Below are 17,799 nucleotides of genomic sequence, written 5' to 3'. Positions count from 1 at the left end.
GGGTTGGACCAGGTCCTGCTCTCCAGTGGGTCTGGGGTTCGAGTCCCGCTTGGGGTGCCTTGCGATGGACTGGTGTCCCTTCCTGGGTGTGTCCCCTCCCCCTCTGGCCTTACGCCCTGTGTTACCGGGTTAGGCTCCGGTTCCCCACGACCCTGTACGGGACAAGTGGTTCAGAAAGTGTGTGTGAGTTGGTCCTGTATTGGTTCAGCAAAATACTTACTAAAATATCCAAAATTGCCCAGCTGTGTTAGTAGATAAATAACTGTAAACTGCTTTGGAGAAAAGTGTCAGCTAAATGAATGAATGTAATTATTTCAAACATTAAAGTGCTGGATTCTCAATTACATTTAAATGAATCACTGATCAAAAGGAAATGCATTTACCCCTTTTATGATTTTATAGTATATTAATAATCGAAAATAAAATGAACCATATGCTCATTTGGCAGAACACACTTCTAAAACCCCTCCCCTGCCACAGCGCCATTCATTCAACTCCCTGGCACATAGCAGCCCTGCTCAGAACCGAATTACACATAGTTGGGCTCTTAATTTGCATAAAGTGGGGTGTGACATTGTTTCTGTTTAACAGGGGATTATTTTAGTAATGCACTGTTTATTACCACTGTTGTTTATGTGATTCAACAGTTTACTGCATGTATTTTTTGCTGGGACTGTTTTATTTTACAGATTTTTTCTTAGATATTTGCAGTTTCATCAGCAGGGTTATGCACAAAATGCTTGCATGAAATAAGAAAGACTTGTCTAATAGTTACCTCTTAAGATTTGAACAAATGCTAGTTCTCATATGATGGACACCCGGCTATCTTTCTTTCTCCCCATCACTAAAACTTTTTTTATGGATTAAGAAAACATTAATAGACTATTTCATATTTCAATTTGTGACTGACTATATATTAACATTGTTAATATTGCTAAACTGTTATTATCTTGCGAACCAGCATAATTCATAATGTTCTTATACAATATGTAAAAGGGGCACGGTGGTGCTGCGGGCTTTGCCGGGTCCTGCTCTCTGGTGGGTCTGGGGTTCGAGTCCCGCTTGGGGTGCCTTGTGACGCACTGGCGTCGCCTCCTGGGTGTGTCCTCTCTCCCTCCAGCCTTACGCTATGTGCTGCCAGACCAGGCTCTGGTTTGCCACGACTCCGCTCGGGGCAGCCGGTTTCAGAGAGTGTGTGTGTGTGATACACTATGCAAATGCTCATTGCTTGTGCTTAAGTGCCCAACAGAAATTTTAGGGTTAAATCACCGGCAACTTCTGCCATCCATTTAGCTGCAGAAAAACTGAAAAATTTTTTCACATAAAACTGGAGGAATGGTAAAATGATGACGGAATGGTAAAATAATGGCAGAGAAGGAAAATGCGGCGGAGGGGTAGAACAACGGCGGAACGGAGAACGACGGCAGGGCGGTAAAATGACGGCGGAAGGGTAGAGCGATGGCAAACAATAAAACGACGGCGCAATGGTTTAACAACACACAGCAACCTCTGGCTCGAGGCGCTGCTGAAGCCAATAGCCCGACAACAGCAAGCTTCCTCTCCCTGCCCACAGGGAGTCTCCGGGGACCCTGTGAAGGTCGGGAAAAAAAGGCTCAACAGGAATATATGAACAAGATTTCCAATAAAACAAGCTGGCGCTGAACAGCATGAGATTGGGAAAATGGGAACCAGGTGGAAGGGGCTGCGCGGCGTTCACAGCCTTCAAATCAATGCCAGAACATGATCTCCATGCCAGTCTCGTGCATTTTTTTTGTGCCGCTAAAAGACATATAACAATGACCGAAATTTGGGCCTCGTTTGTGCCTCGTTAGCTCATAAGACAGACGGGCGAGGGAGAAACGAAGCAAAAAGGATTTGAGTTTCCTTCAGGATGGTGATACAAGCCTCCTCCTCCTCCTCCTCCTCCTCCCAGACGAAACTCGACGGTCTTGCTGTCACGCACGTCCTCTCTAGTAGGCCTTCCTCCACGTGTGTGTGTGTGCGTGTTTCACGTTAAGGTCTTCGAATTTAGACCTTAACATTAAGGGCCAATTTCCCGTCGAAGAAAAACGGCGCATGAACAAGAAGATTCGCACCCTTGTTGTGGAGAGCAGATACCTTCTTTTTTTTCAGAACAAAGGTCTAAACGCGGTTTTACCGAGACCACATGTACTGGACGGCCGTCCTCGCGGCTGCAATATCATGTTCTGCCTTAAATCCGCGCAAGCACAAAAATGACCCCCGTGTGGCACGCTGTTTTTATCTGGGTGGAAGCAAACCGACACACAGCCTGAAGGGAAAACATTTAAATGATCAGTTACTCGAAAGTGGGCAGGGAAATAAAGCAAAGCGAACATGAAATATGAAATGTGTATTTATAGACGGGGACGCAGTAAAGCAGGAAGCTGTGTATCAGTTACCGACTCGCAGCCTCAACAGTTGAAACAGTTTTCTCTTAACCGTTGCACAACGCTGAGTGATAACACACATGCCGCTAGGGTGTGTGTTTCGAGACGACGGTAAACGACGCATGTGCCGACACGTCGAACCCTTCTGGGGGTAGAAATAAACACGAGTCGCCCGAATCGCCTCTCTCTGTGTTGACGGGCCTCTCGGATAGGGCGAACGCCTGGGCTTGCGTCACGTGACCGACGCGGTTCGACTGGTGCACGGTTCACTGGGAGGCGATGCCGAAGTGCCCACTCAGCAGCCTCGTACCTGCCTCCACTCGTCCCTCCGCCACCCAGCCCAGTCTGTTGGAAACAGGTCATGGCCTGACAGCAATGATGCGGAGTCGCTCGCGCCCCTTGAGCGCTGGGCGATGGCGCACGCTGGGTTTAGAGGTGAACTCTTGTGTGTCGCAGGATGCGGACGCGCTCCCCTCCGGTGAGGCGCAATCCGATTATGCTCTCGGTGACATCACCAAAATAAGGTTTCATGCTCATCGCCGGGCGGCGGGAGCTGAGGTGTTTGAACACGGGAACTTGAAAGGGCTCCTGACAGCACGTTCTCATTTCCGCCGACAAAAGCCTAAATTTGCCCTCTTCAGTCGTCCATCGGATTCACAATTACCTCTTACCGCCGCTCGGCTACGGTCTGGTTGTTGTTAAGCAAGCCATGAATACCTTTGGGGCAATTCCTCGTATTTCCTTCACACTTTTGTCAAAGTTCATAATGTGTCATTGATTATGCTGCGAAGGGCCTTTGAATGTATTCCGAATTTCGTAACGCGTCCCCTTATGTTCTTCGCTCGGAAATGTAGCGCAGGAGCATGGGTAGGACTCAAAAAATTGATTTTCATTGCTTGAACCCCTGTTTTCCTGTATGCTTAGAATATTCGAGGGCTGCAGATCCGACCACCAAAAGGCTTGTGTGTTTCTGAAAATATTCGAGGGTTGCAGATCCGACCACCAAAAGGCTTGTGTGTTTCTGAGCCTTAAAAACTAATAATCTTCAAAAAAATCAGTGTGTAGAATTTTGAACAACTATATTATTTCAGTGGAACTTACATAACAACTTTCATTCATTCATGAATTTACTCGCAGTAACCACTTATCACAGTGGTCCAGAGTCTATCGTAGAAGCACGAGGCGTCGGCAGGGTAAACCGTCAATGGAACACTAGTCGCAGGGCAATCAAACATATAAACACCAAAGGTAATTTAGAGTCACCAATTCACCGCAGCACATGCCTTTGGACAGTGGGAGGAAACCAGAGCACTTGCAGGAAACCGATGTGAACACAGGGAGAACATGTAAACTCCACACAAAGTGCAAAAACGCATCAGATTTGAACCAACAACCCTTGGAGGAACCAATGTCACCCACTGTGCCCCGTTGCGACCCACTGACTTAACTATGATGCCCTTCAAAATTTACCGTACTTGCCTACATGTGAAGGACTATATTGTACAATGAATAATGACATCCAGATTTTGCTACCACATTTCTACATGTTTTTAAATAATTGAATTTTAAAGCACGGAATATCATTTCCTCAATATATAATTCCTTCTGGCTATTAAAATTGTGTTTACAGAGCTTAAAACAGTAACCCATTAGTGATTAGTAAAACAATTACTCACCAGCCCTCTTGTACCCATAATTACCGCACTGTCTGAACTTCATATCGTGACATCCAGATATATACAAACTCAGTTTCCTCCTTTTTTAAACCTCCAAGTGTCCTTTAAAACTTAATGTTCTGTGAATTTAACCATAGCAATTTTTAAGGCTTTTGATATAGCCTCAGTAAAAACAAACACAGCTTTTAAATAACTCAATTACACAATTAAGTGGACTGCATTATTAAACCACTGTGGGCCACATGTTGGCACTAAGGTAAACCGTGCCGAGTGGTTGGCGAGCTCATGTAAACATGGAGAAAATGACTCCAAAGGCATCTCCCCACAGTAGCGGCAGCAAATCCCTTTACGCCGCGGCCTATGATTAGAACTGCTCAGCTATTCAGAATAATAAACTTCAGCTATCGCTCCATCCAATCTGACGTTAAATCGACTCTGGACGGAACACGGTGACTCCCTTGATCCCAGCTGTCCTATTTTTGCACACTAGATTATAACAATCCGATGATGCGTATGTCAGAAATAGTTTTCTTGAATGAAACGTTCACAGGCTCAGGTGTTCGGCTTTATTCGAGCTGCTACCCTGTGTTGTGAGCCTTTTACTGTCTTGCCAGCCTTTAGGTCAGTTTTAATTTGTTCACGTTTACATTGTACTTTTTATTTCATTTCACCGGAGCATCACGTGCTTTGAAAGAATAAGCAACTCATGACGTATCCTTCCATCCATCCATTCTGAATAACGGATGTCCGATGCAGGATCGTGGTGGTCCGGCCCACCCGAGTCAAGAAAACTTATAACTAATACGGTTTAGGAACAGCAAACTGTTTGCTGGTATCCAGCACTAGTATTAGGTATATAGTAGTATATGGTATATAGTATTCACTCGAATCGGTGTCCATCCCAGGTACAGCTGCTGTATTTCTTCAATAGGTTCCATATCGACCTACATTAGGCCACACTACCCCTCGCTTCCACGAACAATTATTGCACAAAGAAGACCCTTACTTTTTTGCACTACCACTTTAAAATCTGTTTAGATTTCTAGTTAACGAACTGACCACACTGCTGCACTTCACCACATCGTGTTTTTAGTTTGGTACCTGGTTATTGTAAATTATTGTAGTAATAATAGTGTATGTTGTCCTCTATGTTCACACCGTGGTCTAGAAGAAATGCTGCTTCACTTCTATGAACATCCTAAACATATTGTGGGAATGACAATAAAGTGACTTTGACTTTGAAAGTATATGCCTACATAGGTATAGTATAGTAGGGAACTATAGTGGGATTCAAACCCGGGTGCTTTGATTAAACCCACTATGCCAAACAATGTTACTGGTAAATCTCCTTGTCCAGTGGGGTACCTGCTGCAGTTCCTCGTGGGTGCCGTGTTTTACGTCCATGCTAACCACACCCCTTTCCCGGCTCCCCTCCTCCCCCCTTCCAGCCAGTGCTCCCCCAACGCACCCAGCTGGCTCTCAACCAACAAACCCGTTATGCTCGTTTTCCGACCAACGACCTGGGACTGCAAATAGAGCAACTAGGGGCCATGGCACGAGCGACCGGACCCCTCTGGAAACTACCCGCATCACCTTTACTAAGGAAACCTGCAATAGCTGATGACTCTGGTTTTCGCTCCAAGCATGCGCTCAAAATCTGTAGGGTGCCTACATTTTAAACAAGCATCAAAACAGAGGTTATGCCGTCTGAGGTACTGCTGTACTGCTAATTTCGGCAGCACGGCCAGCAAAGGCCTTTCATGATCAAACAGCAGTGATATCTTCATCAAATATGTCTGCTGTATCATTTCCTGCAGCTGCCCACGACTCTAATGATAATTAGTTTGGAGTAAATAGGCAGATAGTTAGACCTCTGTATGTTGCTGACTTAGGATGGGGAAATTGTAGCCTTGTTTATTTGCTCTGGTAATTTCTACCAACTGAAGAAACAGGGGCAGTCCCTTGCACGGAGCGGTTGGGGTGTATTCTGTATGGCACGCGTCAGTGCCTTCGCTGTAGTCCAGCACCAGTGGGATGTAACTATGGCTCTACCAAGCTTGAAAAATGTCCTCTGAGATGTCTTTCAGCTGTGTAATAATCCTTGCGCTGGAAGCGTGAACTTTCATTTTAGTACTTTCAGAATTTCTGCACTCAGAAGATCTAAAACCCTTCAAACATATATAAGCATTTTGCACAGTAAATTTTTACTTGGATTGCAGATTTCTATACGACTGTACAACATCTAAACACAAAGTAGGCTATATGTCTATATGTCAGCATGACATTTATTTCTGTAAAGATATATGTGTTTCTCCAGCATTCAGAAGCACATTATTTTAGATAAGCATTGGCTACTTCACTGATTAAATATGAATATATTAATTAAAGACCATGACAGTAAGGGCCCAGTATATTCTCCTCTGCTGAAGGTGATGGGTATGAGGAGGAGGGAGTAGGGCAGGGGTCAGCATCTGTCTACCAGTAAAGGAGGTAAGAGATATTCCCAGCAGAACTTGGGTTCGAACCCTCCTCTAGAGCCTTCTGCAATGCAGCCTGGCGCCTACATCTTCCTTCCAGCTGCCCAGGTCTCCCCAATGTACTTCCAAGATTCTGTAAAACAACAACATCAAAGTGGGATTATTTAATGCTCGGGTCTCCCTCTTTTATTGGGTGGGTAGGGGGGGAAGATATTATCAGTCAACCACACTTATTTAATTGCTGCAATTGGAACAATTTGAAATCAGCCATTTGCTTTCAACTGTAATGGTAATGATTATGAGATAGAGTTTGTTTTAAAAGGGTCTGATGAGTAGACCCGGAGCCGTTGCAACCCGCCGGCCGTCCTGGCTGTTTTTTTGGAACCCGTGGCTCCCTTGTTTCCGAGCAGCTTGTGAAACCTTGCGGTTTTCCAAAGTCCGCCAGGCGACAGTGTTATCACCTCCATCGCTGAGTCCAAAAGGAAAGTGGTGAGATTTGGACAGGCTCTAGTTAAAGATGTAGATTCTGAGGAACAATCCTAATGTGGCACAGAACCAGGTAAAGAACATTTCGGAATAACAGTAATGCTTCCATTATTTTAAAGATGATAAGATATGGCTGGCCAGACGTGGTCTGACTTATAATGGATGTGAAATAGCACTGTTTCCAAAGTTATTTTTATTCAGGAGTTAATCACAGTGTTTAATTTCATGGTGGCCTTTGATAAGCGTCATCATCTGAGGATTTTGCAGGGGAAAAAAACGAAGAAATAGAAGAGAAAAAAGCAGAAAAACCCATAGACAGTCATTGTGCCCTTTCACAAAGTCAGCGTAGTTTGCAATGGAGGGAGGGATTTATTTGAAGCCCACAGTATCATTCTGATTTAAGCAATTTAATATGGAGTTTGCCATCTCCGGGCAGTTACTGGTATCTTCCTAATTATTATCTGTGAAACTTATCCTCAAAGCCTTCTCTGTGTCCTGATAAGGGCACTCTTATCGGGGGCGATTACGTGGTTAACTGTCTGGCTCAGTTAACAAACGTTTCTCATGTTAACATTTGGCAAACCTTTGACACTGTAAAACCTGGTCCTTTCATGTATGTTTAAGAGTATGAAAAATACTTCTGGGACATTTCATTTTATACAGTGCGGTCTAGGCCTTCAAAGATTTTGTGCCACCAAAGTAAGAGGAAATAGATATATAGGGCATAGATACAGCATAGATATTCCAAATCTGGAAACAAAAGCATCTTTTTTGCAATAGTTACAGTAGATATTTTTAGGTTGAAATTGCCGCTTCCTGTGTGATACAGAAAATAAAAATGGTTTGTCGATATGTCAAATGTCAAAACAAATACCACTTAGTTCATTATCATTAATGTCAGCACATCAACAGAGACCCACAAAACGAAAAATTTCTGATTATTGTTGAATGGAAATCAAGATGAATTACAGGAAATTTTAACAATATACACCCTGACTTTGATTTTTTTGCTTCTTCAGCAACCTTCTTTTGCCCTACATGGAATTTTAATCCCATAATCCTATAATCCCATAATATGTTCTTGTTTCAGTGTAAAAAATAACACTGAAAAATTGATATTTTTCAATTTACTTCAGCTCGCTAGTCTAAAATTTAGCGCAGCCCATCAATAACACAACTCGATGAATGTGTATCAGGTGTTTATAACATCAGCAAAGATTGTCATGGTTCCTTTGAGAATCTGTTAAACAAATCCTATCTGGACTGGCATCCCACAAATGGAATTGTAACAGGAAGATTGAAAGATGAGGTAGATGTGTGCTTGAATTGGATGGAAACGGCTGAAATTAAGTAAAAAAAAGCTAAACATTTGTACTGTTTATTTGTACATACTTAAATGAGATTGCTAGATTCTGATAATTTGACCTCCTGATGCATTTATTTGTTTGTGCACAATATCCTGCTACATGTAATAATCAATGTGCAGTACTGACAGCTACTTTGTGTGTGTTGGTAAGAAACATATATGACATGTATATGACATATATGACATTAAACAAATTAAATGAAATGGGTCAGATGTTTCTGAGGGGGTGTGGTGGTGCAATGGGTTTGACCGGGTCCTACTCTCCGGTGGGTGTGGGGTTCAAGTCCAACTTGGGGTGCCTTGCAATGGACTGGAGTCCCGTCCTGGGTGTGCCCCCTCCCCCTCCAGCCTTACACCCTGTGTTGTCGGGTTAGGCTCCGGCTCCCTGGGACAAGCTGTTTCAGATGATGTGTGTGTGTGTGAGATGTTTCTGACGGCACTGTGATGCCTCAACGCGCAATTCTCCATTTTGCCTACAACTCCCGTCATGCCGAGTAGATCGCTTCAATCTCCACGCGATGATGTCCTGTTTGGCGCTTGTTAATATTTCAGTGTACGTGAATAAAGCTTTTGCTCAGAAGTCAACCGCATCCAGATGGTAATCTACTCAAACATGACAAATCTTTTTTGCGGGGAAAAGACAGGTGACTATCTGAACATGGTTAATTCCACAAGGGCTCTGTTTGGACATGGTATATCACTTCCATCGGCAGGCAGTTTACCACAGACCCTTAGTTTTGAGGGCCAGGGTATCTGTCTTCAGCGTTTCTGCTTACAAACACAAAGAGATGCTGGTTGCTTGTTTTCCCAACTCCTGAAATTATAGTGGGAGGTGGGGGAGCTTCAGTTTTCGGTCCAAGCCCTCACTGTGGGTAGCCTTCTGCAAAGACTATTCTGTACAACTTGGAAAAACCTTTTCTTTTCTGTTCCTTGATCAGAGAGCAAAAAAAGAAAAAAAGAAATTGAAATATATAACTAATTTGCCACATTAACACTTGGCAGGGTTGAGACTATGCCTACAGAACACTGAGGTGCACATACCCAAACATAACCCAAAATAAACAACTAAACTCAAACCATGACTGCATGAAATAAATTAAAAAAGCCACCAATGATAAAGCTCTGGTATCTGATGAAAAGGCATTTATCCTTACAAAGGTGAAGTGTGGGATCAGTGGCATCCGGTTTGACTACAGGTTCTGTGACAATGGAACTGCAACACGCATGTGTCAACCTTGCTGAACATAAATGCATGCCTGTTTTTAATAAGTATTTAATGCAATTTGTTTAGTGTATTCAGAATTTCTGGAATGGACTGGAGTCTCTTTCAGGGTGCATCCTAGCTCACATCGAGTGGTTCCTGGACACGTTTGGATACACCGCGACCCTGTACTGGACATGCACTTATCAGAAAGTGTTTGGTGGACAGCTAAGAAGCAAATTATTTTGATCACCCATAAGGAGCTACTCAGATGGGTCATAATGAAAATACTGTACTGGAGTGAACCTCTCCTTAACACTTGAGCTTCCAGGTGCTGCTCAAATTTATTATTCCTGAATGATAGCCTGGAGTTCCCCTCGATAGTCTGCAAGAGTCATGGAGAATGAAAAGTGGTCCCAAATCCACAGATGATGAGCTGAAATACAGTGCAGTTCCCTGAGACCATCAGTCTGTAAAAGCAGATGCCTGGAGGCCAGATTCCTCAGCCAGAACCCAGTTCAACGGCCAAGTCACGAGGACGGCGACAGTCTCAGGTTGAAAGTCAAAGGTGTGGCCCACATAGAGGCAGCTGGACTGTCAGCCAAGGATGTCCCTGGAAACTCAGCTTATGAGGTCACGGCACACTGGGTGAAGGGAGCAGCGAGGATGAAAGAGGGATCAACATGGCCGTTTTGGCTTTAAGTGTACGACCAGCTGGTTTATCAGTCATCATGCTGCTGTTCTGTGGTTCCCACTGACCGCTCCCTTGTTCAACCGTAGGGATAGGGTAGGAGACATGATCTCAACAGAACAGAACAATGTTGAATGCAAAACAATCTGTAGTGCTCTTCATGGGGCTTGCAGCACTACAGCTTGTAGTCCTCAAAAGCAAGGGTATTTTTGCCATAACAAAATTCACACACATCACGAGGGAACCTGCAGTCATAATAATTGTCCTTATTAGTTATCCATATACATTATTAACTTAATAGAACCTAAGCCCTATACCATTCCCTAACTGTAATCCTGACCTAGACCGTAACCCTAATCACATTTTACAGTTCAAAGACATGCTGTTCAAGTTCACCACAGTGTGTGAGTGACAGAGAGAGTGTGTGTGTTCCACTGATGTATGCATGAGTGACCCAGTGTAAGTAGTGTATCTAGCAGTGTAAGTCACCGCGGTGAATAAGGTGTTTGGGCTGATAACACTACACAGAGTTCGCTGGAAGTTGCTTTGGAGAAAAATATCTACTAAATAAATAAATGTAAGTGTAATGTAAATTTTAGATATCGGAAAGCAGTTATTTCCTTTCCATAAGTTCATAGATCCTCTCTTGGATCTACGGTGATTTGCTTCAGCCGCATGAAAAATAGAACTGGTTTTTATGAGATGGGCAGCCACACAAAAAAATACAGAGCTGCTCACATTTTGTTCTTTCCAGTTCTTGTATTCGACACATCTTTTTCTGAAAAAAAAATGTTTTGCAGTAACAGATTCAGAAATGATCAGGTTTAATCTCAGTGTGGAATATAAACAAGGGTCATGAAACAGTATGTTCTAGAATGACATCAAACATTGATGGCACACTCTACAGGAAAATAGCATCGTTTTTGAAGTGTTGGGCTAGGCCTACATTTAGAAAGTGCATCAAGGTGCCCAAACCCTGACATAGACCAAAATAAAAGCATAAGATATGCATGAGCACAGTCGATGGAGCAGCCAAACCAATTTGTGGGTGCTGATTCAATAAGACTTTTTCAAAGAGAAACTTAATGAAGTTCTTGGATCAATATGAGTAACTAACAGCTGGTCGGTCAGAGTGGTCAGTCAAAATTTTTCCACCCTGTTCCCATAAAATTAACTTTAAATGTTAACATTTGGAAGCCGACTGCAGCCGCTCGAAAATTAATCCCTGCAGAAAAATGAGCCATTCAAAGGACATTCTTAAGAGAATGGAAGTTAATATGAATTACATTTTATATATCAAAGAAAGAGATAGCCAAGGAAACCATGTGCTAATGTTCGGACCGTACTTCTGTCTGTCGGACTGCTTTATTTTGGTAAAGGCACCGGGGAAATGCGCTGCGCTTCACTGTGACGCAAAGGACCCTACATGTGTTTATCATAAATAGAATTGAAAAAATATCAAGCAGAGAATTTAAAGTAAAAAAAAAGAAAACCTGCACTTTAAAATGAAAAGAAAGACCAAAATGCTTCCACATGAGGTTTTGTTCAGTGTCTCTCCCTCTTTGCTTCTCCCTCCGTTGCTCAAAATGTAAAGTAGTTCCAAAAACCACCCACACTATATCCATTGCTGAGCAGCCAAACGGCAACCAGCACCTATTTAGGGATTAAGCTACTGCCAGTTAAAAATTCCTTGCAAACAGAAAAAATGCCCATGGAATGGAAAAAATCATCCATCATGCCACATTCATTCACAAGCAAACGAATATAGGCAGGGTATGATTTGGTAGAGCTTATATTTTGGATTATCCAATACATATATATATATATATATATATATATATATATATATATATATATATATTTTATCCTAATATATATACAGTAGGCCTTCTATGGCCAGTTCTTGCATTTTGATCAGTTTTACTTTCAATGCACACTTCCTGTATCAACAGTTCCGTATTTCTTTATATTTAAATAGTGTGTGAGTGACACAGAGAGAGTGTGTGTGTTCCACTGATGTATGGATGAGTGACCCAGTGTAAGTAATGTATCTAGCAGTGTAAGTCACTGCGGTGAATAAGGTGTGTGGGCTCATAATACTACATAGAGTTCATTGGAAGTCGCTTTGGAGAAAACCGTCTGCTAAATAAATAAAAGTAAATGTAATGTAAATGTATTTCATATTTCTCTCCTGTCATTTTGTTTTCTTTACGTCAGAAAAAAGAACAAAACTTTATAATATTGTTTTGTTTAACTGGACCTCTGTAAACAATTTCTCCAAAAACAGAAAGATGAGAACTGCAGAAAGTGATCAACTTTGACTTCGAATTTCAATGTTGTTGCACTAAACAAACAACCAAATGAATAAATGAATAATAATTAATTATTTAAAATTCCAAGATTGCCATTTTTTCAACTAAGGTTCCTTAAAAGAGCACTAAGAATTTGCTCACCCAGTTATGTTAACTTACCTAGTTGACAGAACAGGGTGACCAGTTTCCAAATGCAAAAATGAAACTTTAAATGCCATACAGGATTTTAATGACTTTTCCAAGATGCTAAAAGCTTTTGAACTGGAAATTATCTGTAACTGTCAACTGTGGTGGGAAAATCTATGTGATTAATAGAACTTTTTCCATGCATGGCTTTAAAAAACTTCATAGTTTAGGGGTAGCTGACAGATATATATTTTGGGATTAGCAAAGTATGTATGTTACAGTGCTCACCTAAAAAAATATATATTTAACTACACTCACATTTTAGATGTAAAGACGTTCTGGAAGAAGATTATCAGAGTTACTTTGGAACATACTAAGAGATCCAAAGTTATACATATTTTTTCTGTGAAAATATGAGCATATTCAAATAGCAATTTCAAAGTAAATTTCAGATGAGACAGGAACCACCGATACTCCTTTTAAAACTTCTTTTAATGAATTCCCATTTTGCAACTACACTAGGAAACACATTTTAAAAAATAAAAAATTTTAAACCTGGAATAGGATTTAAGTTAGAAGTTTTAAAATATGCTGCAGCAAGATGCAAAAAACCTTCCATTATATAACTTTTAGTGTAAATACTGTACCCTCAGCATTTCTGACAGTGATGCTCTGTCAGATGATGTTTTACTTGTATTCTCAGTGGACAGTCTGACTGCACGGGCCATTCCAGAGCGAGCGAGTTGTTGACAGCTCTGTCTTGTTTTAATTCCCCCTCTTGCCAAACGAAATCCTGTATGGCTAAAACGATTCGTTTGTGTTTCTGTTTAGATGAGTTCTCGCCGAGCCAGGCGAGCTCAGGACACCTCCGGTAGAAGAGGCCTTCCCTCGCATCAGCCCGGAGGGGCGGGACACCGCGTGGACCCTGAGCGGTGGAGTTCGAACCCTGTGCTTCTGCTCATTGAGGTCCAGTCCTGCTACGTTGGGCATGAGCCTCAAAACACACACACACACACCTTCACACACACACAGAGTGAGGCTTGCGATCTGGTGAAATGATGCATTCCACAATAAAATCAAATTGTGTAAACGAGGGCAGAGCAGTTGCATGTTTGTGCAAACAAATGAAAATATTTATTTTTCATACCTGCACTGACAGACCCAGACACGCTGTGGAATATATAAGGAAGCTAATTCAATTCATCTGCCGTCTTTCCACTCCATAACTTGGACTCACAAATTTAAGCAGCTGTCATATTTTCTCATTACTTTCCGGGTTTCTGTGAGTTTGGGAGTCACCGACTTGAACCAAACTGTGTTTTAATAACTGAAGGGGGGTGGGAGGGGTGTGACTTTTGTGTTAATGACCCACGACTGTGGAAAAAGTCAACAAAATGTGCCGTTTTTTTTTTTGGTCGACCCTGATATCAGATCGTGCTGCGAGAGCCTGGTGCCTCGAAGGTGTGAGCCGGAGGGGTGGGTGGAGCGCGATTCTTCGCAGATGCGTAGATTCTGAGGTAATGAACTCTGTTTCACCTGCGTTCACTGCAGGCCTCGTGGGGAGGGAAAGGCCGGCTTCATGGCGGAGGACTTTGATCAGAACTGTGCCGTATTCCCTCTGGTATGCAAACATGTATCTGCTATCGGTGTTAGAATCAAGCGAATAGTCAAAATGATTTTCTATTCAGGAGTTTGAGAGCCAAAACAAGGGTGAGAAATCCCCTGCGTGCCAAAGGGAGGGAGGGAGGAAGGGAGGAAGGGAGGGTCTTCTGCTCCGTTGTGTTCCTCCAGAGCATCCAGACGAATGACTGCATGTTCACATCATCAGAGCCATTGTGACTAATGAGATGATCTTTATGCTAATCCTTAGGCCACATATTATGACAGCTCTATCGTCCGTCAATGCTGCTGGGAACTAAATGCATGAAAATGCATAACTTCAACAGAGGGATGCTCAGTCAGGGATTTTATCTGCAGTTTTGATGGAGATGATGATGATGAAGGGCATTTGTATCATTTTTACATGTCATTTCCTTCCAAGAAAGCTATCTCCCCCCGGCTGTCGTAAGTCACCGGGCTGCTGTGCAGCACTGTTGGATCGTAGCGACACCGACACGGAGAGGACGAGCTGAGCAGATATACGACTACGACAGATACAGAGGGGATCCGAGGAAAAACGGGCTGCGCAACGAGACAAAAGCAGGACCCAAAAAGCAAGGGCTGTGCAGTTTTCGAGTTTTATTTTAGCCTATGTTTATATTCTTAATGACACGGTATTTCTGTGTGGGACTCCTGGGGGTACTGAAGTTCAGAGCACTCTAATGTTAGAGCTGTCAGTATTCATAAAGCTCTAACACACCACACACACACACACACCCACACATGCACACACACACACACATGCACACACACACACACGCACACACACACACACACAAACATTAGACGGATGACAAAGTGATGGAGAATGACCCACAACCTCAGTCACTTATCTCTTTCAGCAAGGTCAGACGGGAACATTATTAATCAATGTTTCAGTCTTCAAACATTAGATTATTGGATCGAGTCCAGGTTAATGTCCCCCAGCTCACCGTTTTAACGAGTCCAATTGAGTGACCGGGGGAAACAATTTAATTCTGGTCCCAGGACTGGCCAGTGGGTGGTCCTGCCTAGTTACAGTGTTAGAAAACAGAGTGTAACATGTGCTGTGTGTATCATTAACATATTTTACAGGCTTGGGAAATAACAGTAACAAACACACTTTCTGGATATTACTCCCCCAAACTTCAGCTGAACTTGTTCATGGCACACAGAACTGCCTTGGATGAAATATAAATAATCGTAGTGCCCGAGGACTCCTTTTGCTATTTTTATTCCAATGGATTGATCCATATGACTTAACGAGCAGGCCTACTGCACGTGAAATATGTTATTTAGTTATTACCATGCTACACTGTAGAAATGTATGTAAAGTAAATTAAAAGTAAAAGTAAAATTTTTGAATACAATAGGCCTATATGATATGAGATGTAAAGTTGTTTGGTCCAGTACAACTTAAATTTCATTTGATATGCAGGGTCTTTGATGTGTCTTACAAAAAATGTAAGGAAATTTTTTTTAAAAACACATCAAGGAAAAAGACCTTTTGTTATCTTGGCTAGCAAGCATGTTTACAGAAGGAAACATGAGAACGGGTATCATTACCTAATCACCAGCAACCCCCATTATAATGTTACAGTCGGCCTTAATCACGTAGCTGCCCGTATTCCTAAGAACTGCGTGTCGCGCTGTTACACAGGTTACACTGAACTGAGCAAAGAACACACAAAAGATATTGCTGTCAAGCATGTGACAAGTATGATGCAAGTATGTGCATGACAGACCTTTCCTGATTTTTCTTCTAGAGCTGCAGCAAAACCCCACCTCCTTTCTTTTTCAGCCAATCCCAGTGCCTGCGATATTTTTAATCTCATTGGCAGACAGAAGTGGGAGGAGTTTCCTTGCCCTCCTCTCAGGATTTGAGTGCCATAGGTTTTAGGTACCCATGTGCCCTTCTTTCTTGCCTGTGTACAACCTGCCCCCACACACACACACCCACCTCCCTCCCAAAAAACTGAAACAAGTTATAATGTAATATTTTAAGTGAAAGGGATGCAGCCAGAAATGAATAAAGATGCTTTCTGTGTGCAAAAATACTTGTACAGGTCATTAATAACCCTTGATTTTTTCTTAATTTAATGCCGTTTCAGCGTTACAACATGATATGCTGCCAGATTTAAAGTATTTCGGTTTTGGTTTCACAAAACAGTTGCGATATATTGGTTCCATGGTAATACCATTTTGAACTTTGACGAGAAGAAAATGCAAGGTTAGACAGCTGCTGTTTGACCAAAGGAAACTGATTTATTTGTACAGTACAAATGGGAAAATGACTTCTCTAATTACAGTGACTATTTAAGCTGTTATTTCATGTGGAATTATTCGTGTGTGATGCCCAGCACGATAAGGCCCTTTTGAAGTTGCACTGTATATGTTGAAAATAGTTTCTTTTGAGTTCAAACAGGAACAAATGAGACTCCTGTTTGACCGCTGGGAATTAGGAATTGGCGTTTGAGAGCTGAACCTCTCCGAAAGCCTTTTCCTGCAGCTATAATTAGCAATGCGCTGAGACTCTATTCTTAACTATACTTTGGAGCAATACTGATGACAGCAATCACACACACACACACACACAGCATACAGCACATCAAATATCACACTGATAATGGAGACTGTGAACTGTGGATGGAGGGAAATCATTTGTCTGAACTTTATATATTAATTAATTTGCTCAATTTCTTCTGCTCTGCAGAGCAGCCAAAATCATTATAATGTGAAATATGTCATGGACCTTTTACGCATTCAAAAAGCAATCAAAATATTTACTGTTTTAAAAAGGGACAGATTCGCAATTAAAATTTTTATAGAGGGAAATGGTGTATGCTATCCCTGATTATTGAAAGGCTAGTTTTTAAGAGAAATCTTATGCAATTGGAGAAGAAATATTTGGAACTCCGCTGATTGCTGGGATGTTAAACAAGCCCTTGTTTTGATGGGGTCCTTAGAATTCAGACACGAATCTCTATTCAAGGAGCGTCTGAAATACAAGGGCAGGGCTATAAAGCTCAGCTTCACAACCCCTCTGTCTTCTCGCACACCTTTTCCAACTTAAGCCGTCATTAAAAGTCGTTCACGTGGAGCCGGATTGCCGTCACAAAGAAAGAAACAGACTGCTTCAAGTACATTCTATTCTATTAACAAAACTATAGGCCCCACTTAATTATCCTCGCATCAATCTGCTTCATTTCTCCTAATGAGAGCTGCTATAAATTTTACTGTAGGTGAGGAATTTTTATGACCCCTGAGGATCTTTTGATCAGGTTAAGAAGTTGTTCAGAGGCCGGGGTAGAAGCGTCTTTACGGTATACAGTACAGTGTCCAGTTTCCACCTCTCATTAGGAATTCTACATTGCGTGTGACTCAACAACCGTGTTGATACTAAAAAGATCCAAATGCG

The sequence above is a fragment of the Scleropages formosus genome, chromosome 15, assembly GCF_900964775.1.
Source record: "Scleropages formosus chromosome 15, fSclFor1.1, whole genome shotgun sequence".
NCBI lineage: Eukaryota > Metazoa > Chordata > Actinopteri > Osteoglossiformes > Osteoglossidae > Scleropages > Scleropages formosus.
This window is presented reverse-complemented; position numbering follows the sequence as displayed.